The sequence below is a fragment of the Octopus bimaculoides genome, chromosome 6 (assembly GCF_046866305.1).
Source record: "Octopus bimaculoides isolate indiv1 chromosome 6, ASM4686630v1, whole genome shotgun sequence".
NCBI classification, from domain to species: domain Eukaryota; kingdom Metazoa; phylum Mollusca; class Cephalopoda; order Octopoda; family Octopodidae; genus Octopus; species Octopus bimaculoides.
The window spans coordinates 1,630,704-1,643,525 of NC_142933.1; positions in this window are offsets into that span (position 1 = coordinate 1,630,704).

Consider the following 12,822-nt stretch of genomic DNA (forward strand, 5'->3'; position numbering starts at 1 on the left):
GTGTGAGAGGAGAGAGAGAGAGAGTAAGAGAGAGAAAGCGAGAGAATCAAACACAGGGATGTATATGTATGTACACACGCATACATTCATTTACACAAACACAAAATTAGACAGCTTTTCCAGGTGGCGTTGTTAACTTAGTCACGGCCTGGGCCAATTTTGACCGAGACTAACCCAAGTATCTGAGTATCTATAAATCTGATTTTACCGATATTATTTGTATATCAACATTTGCTCATCCTCTTCTTTAACTGTATAATGTCCAAATAAAACAATGTCTGCGTATATATATATATATATATATATATATATATATGTGTGTGTGTGTGTGTGTGTGTGTGTGTGTGTGTGTGTGTGTGTGTGTATAATTGAAAAAATTGGAGTCAACAAGGAGTACAGTTGGACATTTATGTTTTAATCACTACAATTGTTTCCACGCAACGTACTTCTCCAGGCGTGCAGGTACTTGATTATGCAGCTGTGTAGCCATTGATATTCGTGTTGGGAATGATTCGCTTGAGGGAAATACTATAGAAAACAAAGTTGGGGTATGATCTGGGAAGAGATAAGGGAAAAAATAAACTACTTGCTATTCATAGACGACCTGAAGCTATTCACAAAATCTGAGGCAGAACTGGATAGCCTAGTCCAGTCTGTGCGGATTTTCTTCAATTATATTAACATGGAGTTTGGACTCTCAAAATGTGCTACGATAGTGATGAGACGAGGAGGGCTTGCCAGGACAGAAGGTGTATGGCTGCCGAGTGGTGAAATGATGAAGGCAATTCAACCTCTATCGAGCTTTAAATACCTGGGAATAATTGAGGCAGTAGAAATCAAACACCATGACATGAAGGAAAAGACAAAAAGAGAGTACCTACAGTGAGTGAGAAAAATTCTGACTTCAAAGCGTAATGCCAGAAACATGATTTCGGCACAGAAAGAGTACAAGCGCAGACACGACAAGGTAGCCCAAAACCTTCACTGGCTACTATGCCGTAAGTATGGATATGAGGTTACGGGTGCTTAGTACCAACATACACCGGAAAAGGTAATGGACGAAAAAGGGGGAGGCAAAAATCCTCGTGGCACTTTGACTTCTAAACAGACAAGGTGTCAGAGCACTGAAGGCCGGATATAGTAACTTTTAGGAGGAACAAACAAGAGTTCCCTAATAATCGACATGGCAGTACCAAGAGATCAACATATCATCATGAAAGAAAGAGAAAAGGTTGATAAATATGGAGACTTGAGAATTGAGATCGCTAAGACGTGGCAGCTAGGGTCCAATACCAACCACCCAACCTAAAAAACATCTGGAAACTTTAGAAATACCCTATAATCTAGGTGTATTGTAAAAATCGGCATTACTTGGAACTGCACGCATATTGCGTAAAGTACTTTGTGTCTGAGGTCCTTACTGTGACTTGACAGACAGTACAAACCCCCTGTAGACACAATATCTTTAATCAACATCACGATATTGTATTCTATGCGATGTCTTAAGTAATAATAATGAGGAGGAGGAGGAGGAGTCAAGGTAGTTATGGATGAGGAGGAGTGACCTGAAGATAGAGACAGAAGCACTTATATGCGCAGCTCAGGAAGAAGCGTTAAGGACCAATTGTATGAAATGCAGAATAGACAACATTACCGAGAGCGATAAATACGGAATGTGTGGTGAGAATGGTGAAACGGTATGGCACATCATTAGCGAATGCCTGAAATTGGCACAACGCGAATACAAACGACGCCATGACAATGTGGAAAGAATGATCCATTGGGAGCTCTGTGGGAACCACGGCCTACAAACAGCAAAGATATGGTATGAGAAAACCTCAGAAGGAGTCATCGAAAATGAAAACTGCAAAATCGTGCGAGATACAATGATTCAGTGCGATTACCTGACCAGACAGCGGAAACCGAACATCGTTGAGATGAGTAAAAAAGAAAGAACATGTGTGATAATCGACATAGCATGTCCCGGTGACAACAGGATCAAAGAAGAAAAACTGAACAACTACGACGATTTGCTCAATGAGGAGAGTAGACGTGATACCAGTAATAATTGGTGCACTTGGAAGTATCAGCACCTACAAAGATCAGCATTGCATGGAAGTGCAAGATTTCTTCACAGGGTTCTTGAATCATGACCAGTAAACAAATGACACCTTAGTCTGCTGGCTGGGGACCGCTGGCACTTTCTAATGGTACCAAGCAAAATAAGCTGAGAGTTTTCATCAAATAATAATAATAATAATAATAATAATAATAATAATAATAATAATAATAATAATAATAGTTTCTGATTTAACTACAGGCCATCGGTTTTGTGGGGAGGGGACTAATGGACAGCACCGATATCAGTAACTGACTGGTAATTTACTTTATCGACCCTGAAAGGATGAAAGGCAATATCGACCTTGGCGGAATTTGAACTTAGAATGTAGAGAGGAACCCATTACACAGGACAATGCTAAATAAACACAAAAACAACACATGTTAATCGCAAACAAGCACAAGAATGGTAACTTACAAATCTAACGGCTATAAATTCTAATTCAACACTTATTATGTTATAAACAGGCTCCAACATTACTTCATTCTGAAGAAAGGACCACGACGATGTAGAAATCGCAATGATGGATTCAGAAAGTTTTGTGTTCCAAACACACCCAAAGAATTTATACGACAATAAATAAAACGTTTGATAAAAAAAAAACATAAAACTGAAACACGGCCATGTTTTCAATACATGTTGAGTATCTAAATATGTGTGTGTATGTGTGTGTGTATGTTTGTGTGTGTATATGTGTATTTATGTGTGTGTAGGTGTGTGTATGTGCGTGTGTATGTGCGTGTGTATGTGCGTGTGTATGTGCGTGTGTATGTGCGTGTGTATGCGTGTGTGTGTGTGTGTATGTATGTGTGTATTCTCTACTCCATGTTGAGTAATCGCTTCCTTTATAACATAAGAGTGTACAAGCGCATACATACACATGCTTACACACACACACACACACACACACACACATATACACATATGTACGTACTTATATACATAACATACACATACACGCACACATATACACATGTACGTACTAATATACATACATACTTACATAACATACACATACACGAACACAAATATATACGCATGTATATGTATATATATGTATATATATATATATATATATATATATATATATATATATATATATATATATATATATACATATATATATATATATACATATATATATATATATATATACATATATATATATATATATATATATATACATATATATATATATATATACATATATATATATATATATATATATACATATATATATATATATATACATATATATATATATATATATATATATATATATATATATATATATATATATATATATATATATATATATATATATATATATATATATATATATATATATACACATCCATACACGTGCATAACTTTGCACATATCCAACGTAAATATATAACAATATATGTATTTAGGTCAGGGTAAAATAACAGCTGTTGAAGCACCAGTGGTTGTGCTGATGGTGGTATTGGTACTAGTAGCGATAGTGGAGGTAGTGGTGGTGGTAGTAGTCGTAGTAGTGGTGGTGGCGGTGCTTATTGCAGTGGTGGTGGTCGTGGTGATGGTAGTCAATGTGATTGCATTGATAGTGGTGTTGGTTGCAGTGACATAGGTGGTGGTGGTGGTGGCGGTTGTAGTGTGAAACGATGTGTGGAGGTGGAGGTGTTTAGTAGTGATAATTTTATTGATGGTGGTGGTCATCGTATTGGTGGGAGTGTTAGGAATGATACTGGTGTGTATAAATAGTGGTGATTGTGGTGGTGGTGGTGGCAGTGGCGGTGGTGGTTGTAGGGCGGTGGCTGTTGTAGTGTTCCCCATTAGAAATCTAATCTTTGCTGACTTCGTATCGGTTTGGCTAAAGACACACACACACACTTCTATTCTACACGTAATGCTTGAATGATAGGCGACAGTGAAGGGACTAATCTCTAAGCAATATATCGCAGCCCCAGATATGGTACTGTTGTTGAGATTCGATCCCTAAATATATCTGCTGACAATACTTAATCCTTGAGACACGTTACTGTAACATCTCAGCCTCTGAATACAATTGTTTCATCGTCCCTGAACCCACTCACCCCCTCCTCATAGACCCACATTCGATTGTGGCGATGGAGATAGTGATGGGATGTTTGGTCGCGGCGTGTTGTGGTTTATGTGTGGTGCCACGACAACCCAGCTTCTATGAGATGCAGGAATACAGCCGAACGACGAAGCACGACTCGTTGTTCCAGTTCTTCTGTGTCTCCTCCTCCTTCTCCTCCTCCTCCTCCTCCTGGCCGACCACCAAACTCTATACTCCAAAATGCAGTGATTAATAATCCCTTTTATTATAGGTACGAGGCCTGAAAGTAGAGGAATGTGTCATTGGTGGTGGGGTTATTGTTGTTGTTGTTGTTGTTGTTGTTGGTGGTGGTGGTGGTGAAGCTGTGATATTTTTTCCCATTAAAGAATGCCATACAGCTCATAAAAGACCCTGCTTCAGCAATACATGAGCTTCTTTCATCACGTACCGTCACTAAGTAAGCATCAACATCCCTCGCAAAGTACATATGGCAAAATAAGGATAGAGTTAGTCAATCGATATTGTACGACCTGTACATGATAGAGTCACTTTGTTCCATAATAGTTGAAAATGGTGTAATTTATGTTTAACTGCAAAATATCAGTTCATAAATCGCTCGACACTGATTAGAAAACAAAAAAGGAGAGAATAGTGACTTCCAAACAAAATATGAAATTTCGTTGTGTCTTTTCATACGGCAGGTTTGCTATCTTGTTGTTCGCTTCTACAGATGCCACAGCTCAGGGTCTAAATTCCTCTATACACGAGTACGCATTGAGCACTTGGCTGTTTCACACGAAGTACAGCCTTTTCCAACATTGTTTACAACACACACACACATACACACACATCTAGACACATACACACATATGTATGTACTAGAAAAACTACCCAGCGTTGCTCGGGTGTTGAAAATTGAAAAGCTGGTACTCTTCGGAAGATATCCTTAAGATACTTGCTCTGTCCAAAGTTATAGCCGATTCCGTTCTATTCTCACCGTAAGAAATGCAATGAAACAGTGATTGACTTCCACTGGAAGTCTGTACGCAACGACGCCATCATATATATATATATATATATATATATATATATATATATACACACACACAAAGTATGGGGTTAGGAAAACATTAGGTATGCTAGGGCTCCAAGGATATACCCGAGACATAGTTATGGAGCTATTGCAGATTTCCGACGCAGCGGATATACAATTGTTAAAGAGGACAACAAACGTTAAGGCAAGGTAAGCGTCTCAAGTCGTATACAATATTATTATTGGAAAAATTCAATGTCTTACAGCTGTTTCTGGGATATCCCCGATTATGGGATATTCCGTCATCGGAGACAAATAAAGAAAAAATAGGGAAAATGAAAATGGTATATATTAATGAGATGACGACATCGACGAAGGGAGTAAAGGAATGAGATAGAGAGGGAGAAGAAAAAAAGAAGCGTAAAAGTTCATAGTTCAACTTTCCGATGTTGTAGAAACAAGAGCATCGGAAAGTTGAACTATGAACTTTTACGCTTCTATTTTCTTCTCCCTCTCCATCTCCTTATTCCTTTATCCCCTTCCTCGATGTCGTCATCTGATTAATATATACTATTCTCATTTTCCCTATTTTTCCCTATTTGTCTCTGATGACGGACTATCCTATACATTGGGATATCCCAGAAACAGCTGTAAGACTTCGAATTCTTTCTAATAATAATGTTGCATACCACTTGAGATGCCTTAATGCTTGTTATCCTCTTTAACAATTGTATATATATATATAATAATATAAATAATATAAGTATATATATATATATATACATATATATATATATATATATATATATATATATATATATATATATAAATATATATATATATATATATATATATATATATATATATATATATATATATATATATACTTATATTATTTATATTATTATATATATATATATATATATATATATATATATATATATATATATATATATATATATATATTATAATAATTTTCCAGAGGATGTAGCAACCGTTACCAATATAGAGTGGCGAATAAATCGATATATCGAATATATATATATATATATATATATATATATATATATATATATATATATATATGTATATACACACACACACACACACACATACATATTCAAGAGCCATTATCCCTTGTATTTGTCACGTTTATAGGCATTGCTACCACGAAAACCTCCACTATCTTCATCATCACTACCACGACCCCTGCCACCGCCGCCATAACCACTGCGACCACCGATGCCGCCACCGTCGCGCCGCCGCCGCCGCCACCATCGCCACCACTGCCACCATCACCATCACCATCCTGGCATGCAGTCGTAATGGAGTCCTGTGTCATTTAATCCTAAGTAATCCGATTGACACGCTCAAGTTTGTCACAGATCACTTAATCATTGTTAGCAACCTTTCGACCTACTTATGCACCCCCCACCCTCACCCTCACTCTGTCTGCACCCTCTATTATCACTACCACAACCTCCGTCACCGCCATCACTACTACTACTACTACTACTACTACCACCACCACCGCCACCGCCACCATCATTATCATCATCATCACGACAACCACCACCACCACCACCACCACCACCACCACCACCGCCACCGTCATCACGTACCATTATTCCTGCTATAAATAGCCGTCAAATCTTTAAATAACACCTTAGTTTAAATAATGAAAGTATCGTGTTTTGTCTGTTTCAGAAGTTCACTAGGCAACCACGTAGTTTCGGGTTCAAATCCAACTGAGGGACATGCTGGCCTAGTTTCTTTTCTACAGACTTCAGCTAATCAATGGCTCCTGAGTGGAATTGGCAACAAACAGCAGACAACCTATACGGCGAAACCCGTCATAGATGTATGTATGTATGTATGTATGTATGTATGTATGTATGTATGCATGTATGTATGTATGTATGTATGTATGTATCTGTCTGCCTATCTATCTATCTATCTATCTATCTATCTATCTATCTATCTATCTATCTGTCTGTCTGTCTGTCTGACTGTCTATCCGTCCGTCTGTCCGTCTGTCTGTCTGTCTATCTGTCTGTCTGCCTATCTATCTATCTATCTATCTATCTATCTATCTATCTATCTATCTATCTATCTATCTATCTATCGGTATGTGTGTATCCATATATGAATATATGCACACACACATACACACACACAGAGGCGCAGGCGTGGTCCTGGCGTAACAAGTTTGTTTCCCAACCACATAGTCCCGGAAACAGACCCACTATGTGGCACTTTGGGTGAGTGTCTTCTATTAGCGCCAAATCGATATCGACGAGATAAGAATGAGACCTAGAAATAAGTAATGGGATCGATATGACAGACTAAACCACTCGAGGCAGCCCTCAGTTTGCCTCTAGTTTAATGACTGAAACAAGTAAAGCGAAATGTAAGGAAAGAAACGTTAAATCGTAATCCTACATGAACAGTCGAAAGGCTGAAATACCTCCTGGGGCCACTGAAATCTAATTTGATCCGGGGTTAAACAACAACAAGGCTGGAATATCTTTGAGTATAGATCTGCTCTATCAGGGCTGAATTGGGGGTGAGACAGGATTGTCACTATTGGATTACGTTTGATCGTATGATTCGCTCAATCACCAGTTACCTGCAGCTAAATCACACCTAATACAGGAATGAATACACGACAGAGTAGAACATGGTTCAGAGAATGAGCTGAAGTGCGGCGAGCGGTGTGGATTGCGGCTGAGTGCTGCTCATATTTAATGCGGATGTGGTGCTGTGGTCTTTTTGTTTACTGTTAAAAGAAACAAAATAGACCCCATGAAAGCTTCTCTTAAAGTCACTGTTTATAGAATTAAAGTAAATTGAGGTTATAAGTAAAACTTAATAAAGCTACATAGGTCAGAAGTAGAAGCTTTGAGAAGAAAGAAGGTTAAATGTGTGTTGGAATTTCTGTAAACATATCACTGCCGGAAGTAAAACAATTAATAACAGAAAATAATTGGGAAAGTAGGTGTAGATTATTGATATGGCATAGAGCAGCAAGAGAACAATTGTGGTAAAGAGCAAAGGAAATTAGGAAACAAGAGGGAGCTGTGTGAAAGATGGAGAAATAAACAATGCGAATATTGTGATATGCGTAACTGGTTGTCTAGGTGGAGCAATAACTGCAGTTGGAAGGCAAGTGTGTGGTTGAAGAAGGGTGTCTATAAAGATGAATAACTGAGGAAGTATGTAGAGAGATGTGAACCATTGAGGAAGTATGCATACAAATGTAAATAGTTGAGACAGGGTATATACAGATGTGAAAAGTTGAGATGTTACAACTATCTCTGGCCTATCGCAGCTTTCATGAAATTAGATTAACACTTTGAAAATGGCGCCCAAACAGTTGCAAAGCTGAGTTGCAAAGCATCTCCTTCACCTCCAGATTGCTGTTCTTCAGTTTTTCTCCTGTCGCCAGTACAAGCGTACGAGTTGCTTATTTATAAATTCACCACATGCTTTTGAAATTAAAACTTTATTCCTCTTCCGTGCTACCATATTTACAAGAAGAACCGATACTATACTGTAGAAAAGTAATAAAACGAAGGAAAGTAATTACTTTAAACATAAAACTTGAGAATATTTAAAGATTTGATCGCAACGGAAGCAGAAGATCGGAAGGGAAATTGGTTTGATTGAAGCGACAGTATTAACTATTTTGAACAAAGCGAATGTGTGGGTGTGTATTCTACTTTGAGCCCTAGGACTTATATTCTACTTTGAGCCCTAGGACTTATATGGCCGGTTACTCAGCATCTAAGTGACGAGATAACAACATCATCCGTAAAAGGGGTACCGCTCTATCGCAGGGGTAGTCGTTTATGGCTGAATGGAGTGGAGCAACGTGAAAAGAAGTGTTTTGCCGATCCGGGAATCGAAACCACGATTGTAAGATCTTCAATGCAACACTTAACTTCTAGAGCATGTGCCTTCACATAGCGAATGAGTACCAAGATCAATGTAAAGCGGCATCAACCTTGTTAAATAGTCAAAGGATTAAGAATGGTATAGGTGAGCAGCAGAATTTATTAATACTCTTATTGGAAAATTGTAATCAGAGACGATTTCTAATTCATATCAATCATGTTATGATTAAAGTGCAATATTTTGAGTGAGTAAATGATGAGGAAAATATTGACGAATTTAATGAAATAATCGAAAACGAATATTTACGATGATCTTCAAAAATGTCAGCTTAAACGAAATCTGTCTTTTCTGACAAAAAAAGTCATGAAAACCTTTAGTGAGGGTTACCAACGCAACACATTGCAATTCATTACAAAACATCATAAGATCACTCGACGTCTTAACTTGGAGGCAATGCTGAAGAAATTTTCTTTACATGGAGACAATGCTGAGGTGAATTTCTTTACTTGGAGGAAATGCTGAAGGGATTTCAACTTAAAACCGATGTTTATTCATCAAACGATGAACCCAGAAACTTTAAAATTCTATAAGAAAGTAATATCGTTCAGGGATTTAGTGACGAAATAAAATGGTTCACAAAAATTGTTGCTGAGAGATTATCGCAGTGCTTCTGGTAACATCTTGGGCCATCCTTGTCAACATTTAAAATCTAATATATTCAAAGGATTTTCTTTTCACAGTTAATCAATATTGGTTTCAAATTTTGGCACAAGGCCAGCAATTTTGGGAGATAGGGGGAGATAAATCTATAACATGGACCCCAGTGCTCAACTTGTACTTATTTTATCGACCCCGAAAGGATGATAGGCAAAGTCGGCGGAATTTGAAATCAAAGCATAAAGACAGACGAAATGCCTCTCAGCGTTTCGCCCGGCCTGTTAACGATTCTGGCAGGTTGCCACCTTTCAGGCAATTAATGTTACAACAGAAGACGCTGCCGCTTTTCAGAATTTGAGGCGAAAAAAAAATAACGCCATATGCCCGTGGGCATATAGCGTAGTGGTTAAGAACGCGGGCTACTAACCCCAAGATTCCGAGTTCGATTCCAAGCAGTGACCTTAATAATAATAATAATAATAATGACATCGAAAAATACCATTAGTAATGAGAACCCAGGTTCGAAATTTCCCCAAGACACCTGATGAAGGCTGGAGGCTGTATCAGCCGAAACGTTGTGTTAACAACAAACAAGATGAGGACAAATATCCGTCAAATGTAAATAATGTAAAAAAAAATAACATTTAAATTTTCTTGAGTCCTGAGAACATGCGGAACCAGCTGTATAAGAGCAGACCAGCAGATTATTGGGTTAGCATGTGCTAATGAGTTTTGTGGCTTCAAAAATCGAATAATCAAAACCATGGATAAATTTGCTGACACAGGAATAAACGTTGGGCTTGAGGTGGTTGCTTTGGAAAATGTTCGCGAATTATTAACTTCATATTCAAAAGACTATAGCAACGATGATTTCAGAGAAACGAAGAAGAAGAAGAAGAAGAAGAAGAAGAAAGAACGTGAATGTAATGAAACGAAAAATGCCTGAAAGGAAATCACAGTAGAAGTTTGATTTTTTTTCGGGATATAGAGTAGACTAAACAGCAATCGATAGCTATGGATCTGAATATCAACAAAAGCATGCTCGTTCGCTGAAGTTTAGATTATGAAGTGGTTTGTTATTACAAAATGTTTGCAGATAAGAAAGAAATTCTTAAAACTGTTCAAATGGCTTTTGATGAATGTTTCTCAAAAAAAAAAAAAATTAAATTAAAATAAATGAATAAATGATTTGCAGTTATTACAGACGTTTTTTTTTTCCACTCTACATAATTAAGTAGAATTGTTTCGATTGATTATTAGATTATTTGATATACGCACGGAGGGAGATCGGGGGATTAATTTATCGCGTTATGTAAGAAAGAATGTGTTTATATGTATGTATAAATAATATGGATACTTGAAGAATGAAGATGTAAATAGTTGTTGCACACACAAACACAACCACACACACAGAGAAAGAAATGCACATACACACACATACATACGAACACACGCAAACACACACACACACACACACACACACACACACACACACACACACACACACACACACACACACAGGTTTGGTGATACAACATGAAAGTAGAACTCAAAACTTCATTATATATTCTTTCCTATTCAAGGCAGAAGGCCCGAAATTTTTCGGGGAAGAGGCAAGTCGATTACATCGACTCCAGTACGCAGCTGGTACTTAATTTATCGACCCCAAAAGGATGAAAGGCAAAGTTGACCTCAGCGGAATTTGAACTCAGAGCGTAAAGACAGACGAAATACCGATATCTTTATTACCCCAAAAAGGCTACTCAGAGAGTTTTTCCGGACATCACAAAACATAAAGACAGTACAAAACGCAACAAACATAAAATCGGGGAACTAAAAATTACGAAAGCGAATGATGATAGTAGAAGAAAAATTAAAATAAAATGATAATATGCAAGAATGAATAAAATGAGGCGCAATGTCCACTCGATCCCCGAAGTCGGGTGGTTACATTTATCCAGTTTTTCACTTTTACTTAAACTCCATGCATACATTTTAACAGTTTTGCAACTCAAAAAATTGAAATACTCGCCTTATTTTTCTCCCATTAATCACTCTTACTTCCGTCTTTATCAAATGTAAATAATCAGTTCTAGGGGGGGGGGGAGTCTCCACCAACCAAACCCGTTTCGTTCTTATATTCTCATCAAATTCTTTTACGCATTCCCAGTAGTTTTCCTCGCGTATCAAAATGCATTTCTCAGCACAGGCGTCCGGCATCTTCACTCTTGTTATTCTCTTCAACTTCGCGATCTTTCTGTCCATCTCATTCTTCTCATATTTTATCGAAACCCCTTTATAGTTAGCATCTTTATCCTCCTTTTCTTGTACGTTATTAGTTTCTGGCTTTCGTATCTCTTTTTTGTTCTCTGTTGACCGTTCCTTTGACTTATGTTTCTTCCGCTTTTTAGGGCTAGAAGATCCGTTATTATTCTTCTCCTTTGTTTCCTCTGTTTCACACTTCTGTCTCTCTTTTATTTCCTCGGTGTGGTCTACTATGTTTTCCTCCTCTTTTTGTGTTTTCTCTCGTTTCGGCTGTGTAAACTCATATAGGGGGCATTCGGTCTTCATATGGCCTCTCTCCCCGCATATGTAGCAATTTGGTTTCCTTCCCTCGACTACGACATTTAATGTCCTCTCGTCTTCCACTTCTATCTGGTAGGGAGTTCTTTCTAAGTCCTCGAATGTGGCAAAAAGCCACATTTCGAATCCAAATCCCCACCAGTTGCGCACTTCTGTTTCCGCCACTGGTCCCAATTCCGGATCCTCCTTGGTTGCAGCCAGAACTGTTGCAACCAACCACTCCGGTTTAATTTCTGGTGGCACTCTCGGAATTCGTATTCTCACACTTCTTCTTCCTCTATAACTTGGTAGTAATATTATTTTTTGTGTTTTTAAAATGGTGGTCGCATGCTTGGTTGCCACTTCTCTGGTGGCAAACCTCACCTCCACCGTACCGAACTTTCTTCCTCTGCCGATGTACGTTGTTTCATTCACAATTTCACCCAGGCACTCCTCGATTTCCTCTTCCGTCACCATTTCAATTTTACT